Source organism: Labrus bergylta, chromosome 12, assembly GCF_963930695.1.
Source record: "Labrus bergylta chromosome 12, fLabBer1.1, whole genome shotgun sequence".
Classification (NCBI taxonomy): domain Eukaryota; kingdom Metazoa; phylum Chordata; class Actinopteri; order Labriformes; family Labridae; genus Labrus; species Labrus bergylta.
Genome location: NC_089206.1, coordinates 15,369,092 through 15,380,897, shown reverse-complemented (window position 1 = coordinate 15,380,897; position 11,806 = coordinate 15,369,092).

Genomic DNA, 11,806 nt, shown 5'->3' with positions numbered 1-11,806 from the left:
TCCGCCTGGAAGATCGAGAGCGCTGCTTAGCTCAGAAGTGGATGAGCGCCCCCTAGCGGTCTGAGCAGGGAACAGCTGGCTGGAGAGATGCATGCAGCAACCAACGCAAGTGACGCTGTACAGTAATGTGAAGGAGGACATATGGACTGTGCAGAGAGGCTGTGGATATATGATACTAGCTGATGTTTCTCTGCTTCGGCTGGTGGACAAACAGAGAGAGATATGCCCACACACGCACATACACACAAACACACACACACACACACACACACACACACACACACACACACACACACACACACACACACACACACACGCACGCACACACACACACTCTATGTGCAATAAGACAGACACACAGATGCGTCACCATAGACTCCCAGAGGGCTGGATGCCGGATATCTTCTGAAATGTTTGTGTCATTTCAAGAAGGATAAAACAATATTGGCTCTTCCTCCCTCCTCTCTCTCTCTGTCCGTGTGAAGTTCAAATTAAATTGAACCCACTTCAGCTGAGTTACGGCATGCATTTCCCAGCGGACCACACGAACCAACAGGGGCAAAAGGGTGATCAACACCAACTGACCTGTGTGCGTGCGTGCGTGCATGTGTGTGGTCTCAGTGTCTACCACTGCCTGAAATGACCTGAGATGCCCAAAGAAGTTTACTCACAACAAATGACTTTGTCCAGTCTCAGTCAGTCTGACCGGTGCAGTTCATTTGAGAAGGCAGTCTCAGTGGCTCTGGGGTGCAACTGTGTGACTGTGCATGTGTTTGTGTGTGTCTGTGTGCACGTGTGTGTGTGTGTGTGTGTGTGTGTGTGTGTGTGTGTGCATTCCCTGGCTTCAAGAGAAACGATAGACAGTAAAAGGTATTAAGGCCACAGATGTCAGGCAGTTGAGAAACTTGGTAACACACACACAAACACCAGTGAGACAAAGTGCAGCTGAAGTTCCTGCTGTGTGTGTGTGTGTGTGTGCGTGCGTGCGTGCGTGCGTGCGTGCGTGTGTGTGTGTGTGTGTGTGCTTTGGTGGTTGTGTAAAGTATATAGGAGTCATCGAAAGAGAGCCAGAGTTTGTGCATGTGTGTGATGTAATCGAGGTGGTGATGTATGGTTGCAGCATGCATGACAAGGTAATCGATCCATAGCGTGTGCATGAGAGTGCTTCATGCCACTCATTCATCATTGCACCCAGTGAGCTAATCTGTTATTCTAACCAACACTTCTGACTACGGGTCCTTCTTCTCCTTTACAAACTCATTCTTTGTGCTAACATTTTCCTATCCCCCCCCCCCACACACACATTTTCATCCATGTTTTTTATTTTCTCCTCACATTATCTTCTTCATACTACTATGTTCTCCTTCTCTCCCTTTGTTTCTATCTCTGCATTGCCTTCTAAAGTAACCCTGGTGAATCATGAGTACCCTAGCCATGGGATTGTCTTCTTCACCGTTCTCTGGCAGCACAGTCAAACTCAGCATGTGGATTGCAAGATAACAAATAGAGACACACAGTGCACGCAAGATCTCAGGGAAGCTTGGAAGCCCACGAAAATCAACCTAATTCCTTTGGGATCCGTGGCATTTGCACACATACATCCTCACCCCCCCACACACACACACACACTCTTAACACATACACTCCAGTTGGTGGCCTCCCAATGACACAGTGAGGGATTTAGTATGTGCCAATCAGAGACATTTGTGCATTTCTGTCAGAGAATAGATAGTCAATTCCCATAGAGAGAGGGGCTTTACAGACCACATGACAGCCTTGGAGAGGCATATTGTGTGTAAATGTGAGCACACACACAAACACAGTCACATAGAGAGCAGATGGAAATAGTCAGTCAAATAGATTTGTTACACGTTTCCTTCGATCGCTGATGCAAATGGTAAATCAGCTGAAATAAAGAGGAAGTGGAGACAAAGGCTGCTGGACTTTGAGATAATCCTGACAACCACGAGGAGTCTCCATGTGGCGCTCCATGCACTTTATATAATCATAGTTGTTAGACAATGAACCATGCAACCTTATAAAGATAAGGGTTTAATGTAATCCCTTTAAAGAAAAAAAAACAGGCAGCTACATGTCTGTCTTCTCTCAATACTTTGACTATCCTAGACTTCCCAGGGTTCTCAAAATATATGTTATTTTTAATGTATACATTTTAGATATTTTAATTATATCATGGAATTCAAGTTGGACTGTGCTGCCTCAGGAAATGTGCTTTAATAATTGTATTACTTTTATCTGACACTGAATATCGTGGTCTAAAATATCTACTGGATCTGCTGATTTGGGGGTCAATATGGCGCTCAGGTCTTTGCCAATTGGTTCAAGTGGATATAACGAATATTACTGAAATCCCAAGGTATCACTTGACTTTGTGAAAACAGAATTACACATAAATTCTGTTGCTCATAGTGATGAATCTAAAGATAATTATAACAAAAATAAAAACAAAATCAGCTTTAAGAGTTTCATCATGAGTTTTAGCTCATGGTTTGGTTAACTGGTTAACTGGTTTACTATTACAGCACTCGTAGCAGGTTAGAAAGACAACCATTTTCACTCAAAAGTACCCAAAACGCACTGTGTAAAAAAATTACTCTCTTTGTCCTAGTGTGTCACTTCCCACTATAAGGTCGCAAGCCAATATGCGTTGGTGTATTTTAGATGTTTCTAGCTCTATGACTTAAAGGCCTTTAATACTTTTCAAACCATCCTGAGTGCCTGGACCTGGATCATTTACAGCAATGATTTTTGGTTTTCAGTTTTCCTCAACCATTTTTTATCAGACTGACACCGTTTGAACACAGCTTGTAGACATAGTTCACCATGAAGCAGCCAGAAAAACAATTATCCTAGTTAGTAGAGAATTTAGAAGAAAAAAAAAGGGGGGGGGGGTTATATTATATTAGGCTAAGAGTCTCCAGGTAGCCATAGAAATATCAAAGTTACTTCCTTGCAGCAGGATATGTAAATCCTGTAATAAATGTAACAGTATATCTATTTCCTCTGCTAAACAAGAGTAGAAAGAAAAAAAATATCAGCCCAATAGACCCCACTCAGGCAGGAGTACATAGGGTATTTGTTGAGGGAAAATGTTATGTGTGGATTTAGTGTTTGACTGCATATTCACAGCATCAGAATGGTGTATGTGGGATAGCCTTCAAATAAATTACAGTGCCCGTGTTAATTGTAATGAAGGAACATTTGAACAATGGAATATACTACAGTACAGCAGGCTTAGCTCTACAGGCTTTTTATAGGATCTGTTCCCAGTGAAAAAAAAATATAGATCATCATTTCCCTCGCCCACCAGCTGTTGCAGTATATTCAAATTGGCATCACAACACCTGCCCTAACAATGCTGTCTAACATTTATATTTCATGTAAAAACATCAAAGTAAAGATGAAAGCTTGACAAGTATAATGTGCACACATGTGCTGCCAGATGACTCTTACTACCGATACCATGCGGAACAGAGTGCTGAGTGCGCTGCTTCATTTCCAATAGACACAACACACAGACAAACACACACAAAACACAAACACACACATTGTCTTCTGTCTTGCGTTGGCAGGCGGTAATACCAGCATTAGCATATGAAAGACAGCAGCTGGAAGGTGTAGCTGTCACTGTTGTTGTTTTTGTGTTATGCATTTGGATGGCAGCTCCTGTGTCGTTGCTAAACCTTTGCCGTAGTGTTCACTGATTCACTCCTGCTTGTCTTCTAGTTCATCTCTTTCTGTCTGTCAGTCACGCTCCTCTTTGTGTTTGTGGGACTCCATGTGTGACAAATCACATCCTTGTGGGATTTTAGAGGACATGCTGTACGTTTCTGTATAAAAAGTGGACACAGCGCTTGACAAAACGGGTGTACAAGTGCATTTTGAATATGTTTTGTGTCATTTTCTTGGTTTACGATTTAAACAAAATTCCAGGAAATTCTTCCTTATATCTAGAAATCTCTGTATTCATCTATTAAACTGCTGAAGGAGACGGTTTCTACTCTCAAAGTGCCTCACAGGAATAATGCACGTTACATTGTTTAATAAAAAGGGACAGTAGATGACTTATCACAGACTGTAAGTTGAGTTGAAAGACAGATCTGCCCTCAGCAGAGAACACTTTATCTCACATCGCAGCAGGGTGCAACACACTAACTCTCCTCTCTCTCCTCTCTCTCCTCTTGTCTGTTTCTTCTTTTCTCTCACTCAAACATGTGAGTGTTCAAACGGACTAATTCCTTTAAAGCTGGATGAGCATGAAAGACCTTTTTTTTTTTTTTGGCCCTCATTGCTAATTAATGGCCTCGCGTTGCAGCATGAAAGCTAGATGAGCCTTGCTTGAGACTCATTAGTGGAAACTACGCTACAGTTAGTGCCATTACAAGTGCATTACAGACATCCTAGACACACCGTACACTGGTTTCCTCTCAGTCTAATTCTTTCACTTTAAATGTCGCTTACAGTACCTGAAATGAGCCGAATGATCCAATTGCACTAAAAGAGAAAAGACACCCCCCGCTCATATGGTCCATCTCATTTTGCAGCACTCTGTTAATAGATAGAAGACAGCTGTGATCTGCCAAACTGTCTTATCAATACAAATGTGATCGAGGTTATCAAAGATGTCTTCTGATCGCGAAAGATGGTCACTGTTAAAACTTTATCATCACATATCTTCACTGTCTTTCCTTTGCAGATATAGCCATTTGCTACACTGATACAAACTTCTGTGTCTGAATTACATGCTAGCTTGTGACACTGACCCTGTACTCCAGAATCATGAAAATGTAAACCACAACCTGGAGCAGCTGCTAGAACTGTGGTTGACAAATGCAAGCAGTTGAAATAGCATTTAATGAGATAGCTTCCCTTTCTTCATTTCTTCTAACTTCCCTCCACTCTAAAGCTGCCATGTTGGGCTAAACCTCTGCATACACATTCCCATAGTAACATTAGAGTTCATGTGTCCTTCTGAGGCATCCAGTCCATTATTTACTCACATAGCTCTGTTTGACCAGGTAATAAGCAGGTAGTCTGTCTTCACATCATTTCTTTTTCAAGCAGCTGTTGTAACAGCAGGATATAAAAACAAGATGATGAGCTGAAAGGGGCTAAAAGAGCTTAAAAAAAATACCTTCTGAGACAGGTGACAATTTGTCAATAAGCAACCTCTGTCACATGTATGTTATTCAAGGCTTTTATGGCAAAGAGATATCCCGATGAGTGCAGTTTAACCGGCACTTTTGGATTACTACAACGACTAAAACATCCATTAATCTACTAAGTACCTGACCTCCAGTTAGTCCGAAGAAGTATATGATACATTACAACTCATATAAAGGTCTTAATGTAGCTATCATCCACACAAGTGACTCAATAGCAAAAGTTTTACAAATCATCTTTCAGATGTAAACTATATTTTCCAATATAAAAATATAAGGCATGGGGACATTCATCCTCTTCACATCCAGCTGACTTTTAGGTGCTTTGTTCACAAAATGTCCCTTCCTTGTATTTTGCCAGGATCTACACAATGTAAACCACCCCCAAAATTAAAGAAAGAAATATTTTTTTAGGAATGAAACTGCTCTGTTCGATCTATGTCGCTCTGGGCCTTTTGACCAGTGTTGAAGTATTGTTTGCATTGACCTTTGTAAATGTAAGTGTCTTGATCTCGAGCCTTTTAACCAAACTTAAGCATACATGAGCCATAAAAGTAAGTAGAATACAAAAGCGACACCTTTATTGTCTTCATGGGCGGCTCTTGAACAGAAGAAGGACCATGGGATGACACTTAAACTGATCACATTTCCGTGTGTGATGGGAGTCAGTTCTCTCAAACATTGACAACGATACACACCAGCTGGCAAGCTCTCCCAGTGCAACAAGAGAGGGAGAATTGTTTCCATGGCTTTTTTTAAATATTCATGGGCAAAGTGGTGAAGAAGATGGCACAGGCTCACAAGGCCAGTTCAAATAAAAAGCTCTATTTCCACATGTTATTTTACAACAGTAACTGTGGACAGGTTGGCAACAGTGAGAACGTCTTAGCAGGTAGCAGAGACGTAAAGACAATTGAGAAAAGTTAGCCGTCTAGCCATCGTTCTCTCCCTGCCTCTTGTCTTTACCTCTCAGCTCTGCTTATCTGAGCAGCGGCAAGGCCACAGGGTCGTGTTTGTAATCTTCTGAGCACAATGAGATACAGGCGTTATAATGCAACAGCCACTCATAATCCAAAAGCCTTTTCAGGAAAAACAACAGCCATAAAAATCCGGGATTAAGTTGTTCTGCGCTACCAGTTCAGGGATGGGAATATCTGTTGCTCCTTCTATCTTTCTTTTTTAAATCCTCTCACCCTCAGTATTTCTGCCTCTCCCTCTTACAGCATTTTTACAGCTATTCTCTCTCTCTCTCCCTTCCCCTCTCTAAAACTCGTAAACAGCTTTAGTTCTTATCAGGATGGGATCGTACAGAAAAGGGCTGAAGAAAAAAAGTTTACTGAAATGGATTTGTCAGGTTTATACTGTACTATCACACATTTAAAAGGAAAAAAGTAGAAAAGAGAGAGAGAGGCAGATAGCATAACGTTTCTGAGAGTTTAGAGGCTGTTCTTCTGTAGCACTGAAGAGTATAAGCAGATATGGTGCCCTTAACCCATCCCTGCAAGCAGCACCCAGCGACACTATGCCTCCGTGTACATAAGCTGGATTAGAAGGTCTGACAGAAACAGAAGCATTGAAGCCTTTAGCTTTACATATTTGAGCAGCACAACTGGATATTTAGCCCAAGTGAAATGGGATTAAACTTTTACTGTCTCTTCAATTCCTGTTTTTTTTTTTTTTTGGTTTGCATGGCGAGCTTATCCCTGCAAAGCCCTACACGAAGGAAGCAATTGTTTTTAAGCTCCTTGTGAACATGACCTTCTAAACAAAAGTGTGTCCAGTCAGGATTCACATTCATACAGGTTTAGATTGGCTAAAAGTCAGACAACATCCCATCCATACAGATGTGTGTCCATAACCCCATAGAGGCATCGCTGTGCAAAGCACGGCCACTGAAAGCAATTCGGTCTGTTTGTACACTCTGCCAGTTGGACTACACTGCACTGATTCATCCGTCTCACCCCTCCCTCACCCTCCTTTTCCCACCTTCTCTCCCTTCGCTTCTTTTTTCTCTGACCTCCTCCTTTCCCCCTAATGACAACACCTACACATGATTCATGATAATCCATGCCAGCCATTGGCTGCTATATGAGACTAGGGGCAGCAGGGGGAATTTCCTCACACTCTCTCTGTGTTCCCAGCAGTGTCTTTTACTCAACTGACTCCGGCTTACTGAGGAAAAAGACACCAAAGGGAGCCGAGATAAAAGACACTTTGGAGAGGACAAAACCAGTGAGCCCACATTCTCTGCTACTAATAGCACTATTTGGAAGAAAAATCAGCTCCCAGCGTGAGTGGGAGGGGGCAGACGAGGTCACTGGTTATAAATGTCGTCTGATTGGACGTCAGTGGAGGTGATGCTAGTCTCTTAAAGACCTTTAATAAAGAAGATGAATTATGAGGAACTCAAGAAGACAGGAAAGCACAACCAGCACTTGAGGTAATTGTTCTTATCGTGTGTGTGATTATAGGGCCCTCTAGTGGTCAGTTTTTCATCTTTCCACATGCAATAGGTTTAGAGAACAGTCATGACATGAGTAACAGTTTTATATCGCTTCACATTCTTACAGATTAATTATGAAGTCATTACAAATTGTTTGGTTGGTGTAATCAGAAGCACACCTGATAGAAAGCTGTGTAGGGAAATAAAATCATGTTTTAGTCATGGACCTCGTTACAATCGTAATTGGAAGACATAACTTTTTAATGTAAGGCTGAAAACATTAACAAATAATTAACAAATGACTGGTTTGGCTCATTCATTGATTTCTTTGTACCTTTGATCTTAAATATTTGCAACACATACATTGTATTCTTAATACTCGATTAGCTCATTGACTATGTTGTGTATCAATAGACTTTGCACTAGAAATATTGACTATCTGAGCGATCTGTGACAGCCCCTGCTTAGAGTGCATGCATGTGTTGGTTTAATTAATAATAACAATCAATGTGTTTCCTTTCAAACATTTCAGATTTCCCCGGTTTTGATATCAGACTAAATTGTGTTATTAATTGATTTCAAGATTATTTGTTGGTGATTTGGGCAACAACTTTAAGAATTCTTGTTAATAACCATTAATCTAGCAATTAATCAAGCAAATAAGCATTAGGTCTTTCAAATGAGAGCAGATTGTGGTGCACCGGATAGCCTACTGGTTATGTCGTGTTCCCGATGTAAAGAGGCCACGTCGCAGTGGCCGTGGGTTCCAATCCGACCTCGGCACTTTGCAGCATGTCATCCACCTCTCTCTCATCCCAACATTTCCTGTCAGCCTTCAGCTGTCCTATCAAATAAAGGCAATAAAATGGACAATATAACCTGCACAAATATCACCAAAAAGAAGAGAGCAGATTGTCATAAAGTCACACCAAAGTTCCCCTAGGCTATAAGGATATTTCAAACATATTTTTGTCAAAGCAACAGACAAAAACACCAAAATATTCTGTTTACTGTCACAAAAAAGAAGAAACAGAACTTATTCACAGTAGAGCAGTGGTGATCACTCATTAAATGCATCCATTATCAGCTATTTTTTCACCATCAGGGCGTTCAGGTTCATTTAAAAAATGTTCCTCACTTATTCTACAGAATAGAAACTGTAATATGATTCTGGTTGTACGGTGTCCCTAACACCACTAGGTGTCACTGTGTCCTCACATTTGAGCAGTGACAGTAGTAACCAGCGTCCTCTGGGACACGAGCCGCCTGTTCTCTCGTCTTCTATGTTTACTCATCTAACATTATCAGTGTGGGAAAGATTGGAAATTCCACGCCTGGGTTTCACAAATATATATTGATATTTTGAAGTTCTGTCCTGAGGGGGGGCTGAGGTTATACCTCTGGACTAACTTAAATAAGCTTCTAGTTTCTAGCATTTTCTGGAGAAACTGGAGATTGGGAGGATCAGTCATCTCACAGGAGGTATCACTTTCATTTATAGAAACTAAAAACTGCTTTATCAGGATGTGATTCGTCAAAGCTTAATGAAAGACTGAAAACATCTTAAGCTTTCCCTTTTTTTTTTTTTTAATTATGTCCCTCTAGATAATAATGCAAAGTTATCATAACAAAGACTTATGGACATTCAGATATTCTTTTCTTTTCTTTTTTTTTTACAAAATGTTATTATATATTTATTGTATATATTATATTTCTTGCTTCTGGATCTTAATAACAATGAGGACACTGTGATTTGACAGGACTTCATAGTGGACTGATTATAGTTTTATTCCCATGGGGTCATGTCACTGATCTACTCTCTGTATAATTTTAGGATATGAGATATACTAACAACTTCTGTTTGATGACATTTTCTTTGTTTGGTGAAACCAGAACTTTGACTTCTCTTCCATTTAGAGCTCCTGCACAGTGCTCCTGTTCAGCATTAGTTCATACTGCAGCCAGCACTCAGGAAGGACTCATCTCATGACAGGATACTGCTGGCAGAGTTCACTAAGGTATAGGTTTCTATAGCTTCGTTGTTTTTGTCAACATCTGTGGAACATATAATCTTTTAATATTTGTCCCTCTCATGATGACAAACACAGAAATGTTTCTGAATTAAAAAAAAGAGCTCATACAGGTTTACTAGTGTTGTGAAATATTTGCAGTTTTCATTTTACATATTTCTCAAACATATCCTTCCACTTAAATATACAGAACCAGCTTTTACACAGCTGTTGTAAATCCATATTTATGTTTCATCTGAATGTCTCAGCAGTCTCTGAAACTCCTACAAATGGTTTCATAATTTTTTTCTCTTTTTACATTTTATTTAGAAGCATCTATAACAAACACTTTTTGATGGATCCAACTGACACAAATAATACAATATTGATCTAATCTCGAGTTTGAATAACTAAAATAGCAGTCTCTGTGGTTGTGGATTAAGTAATATAATGTCACATTCATTAGAATTTAAATGTTTGTGTCCTGAAATGCATTATGACCTATCATAACATTACAGATCCATTTATTCTTATATTTGATATTGATTATTGAAATTATATGCAAAACATTTGTAAACAGTGAAAATGACTGCTATGGCCATTCTAGTAGTGATAGAATTCCGGTCGTCTGAGTCTTAAAGACTGTGAAGGTGACAGGTGCTCAGCGACCTTTTGGTTCCACTTCATACAGAAACTTTTGGATCATTTTACAGAAGTTGCGGGTCAGGTGGCCACAATGTAAAATGTAGAACATACAGCTTTTTTTCTGGTTTGGGGATCAACATGCAGCGACTTACCGGCAGAATTCAAGCTCAAAAACATTTTTAAAAAGTTTTTTAAGAATGTTTAGTCATAGTGTTAGTAAAAAAACAACAACTGGTGCCTCTTTTCTTTACTGTTTATGTTATTTTGTAGCCTTTTTTTCTGTCTACATTTTCTTTTGGATTGACTTTGTCTGACTTTTGTGTGCTTCATATGTATTGTAAGTGTGTGTATTCACTTATTTATTTGTTTAAGTCGAATGCATTTTTAGGCCTGTCCAATGGGCATTTGAAGCAAACTGAATGCTGTGGTGTGTGGCATTTGTTTACATGCTACATTCTTGTCCTTATACAAATACACATTGAATAAATAGAGCAAAGCTTCAGTTTAGCTATCTATCTTTCTACAGACATCATCACATAGAGGCCAGCGGGAGCTCCCCACCCTTGACATCTTTCAGAAATAGCATCAGTATTGTATGGGACTGGGAGGCACTGTGCACCACCACCACCGCCATATCTGAAACTACAGTGCGGAAGTATTACCATGGAAACTGCACTGAACTTTCCAAAGTATTGCAGTAGAGCCACAGAGAAGAGGAATACATTTATCTGTAGTTTGTGGTGAACACTTGTCATTCTAACTTAATTAGAAACAAAATCATTACCATCAAATTTTGGCAATAAGTGTTTTTCGTTGGATACAATTAAACCTCCGGATTTGACTGTAAATAATTGTGTTTAAGCATCATTAGTGCTTACAAATAATAACTGTGGGTTTATAACTGTTACTGTAGCTACTGTGTGGTTTGTACAGATCTGCACTTCAGGATGAATGAATTTAAAGACATACTGATGGCATGTTCAAAAGTTCAAATCCCTGTAATGTCATTTCCTGTTGCACTGTGGGAGAAAAGCTCTTAGGCTAAATAATAAGAATAAGAATAAGAATAAGAATAATAAGAATAATAAGAATAAGAATGTCTTAAGAAATATAATTTGAGATAACAATTGAGTGTTTAAATGTCTAACTGTAAAGGGGCAGCGACCTTGTAACGGTTTAATTGTTTCAGCCAATAGGATGCAGCCGCAGAAATCTCAAACTGAAGACCACAGTGATGCATTCAAGGGCAGTCTGGATTTTTTTTTTTAAATAGTGCTCCAATGGAAAAATGTGGTTCCCTTTTTAGAAAATGTAGTAGTCCTATGACACATTTTATGTAAATGTTAGAATACATTTGCGAAAGGAAACTACACATTCATTGTGATCTGGCTTGACGTGTTCTATAGAAAAATTGGCATTGAGAGTTAACTCCAAGTCTTAAATGTAGGTCTTAAGTCTTAATCAATGACAACACAGCAAAAATAGATTTTTTTTTTGGAGTTCACGTTTAAGTATTTTTTTTTATT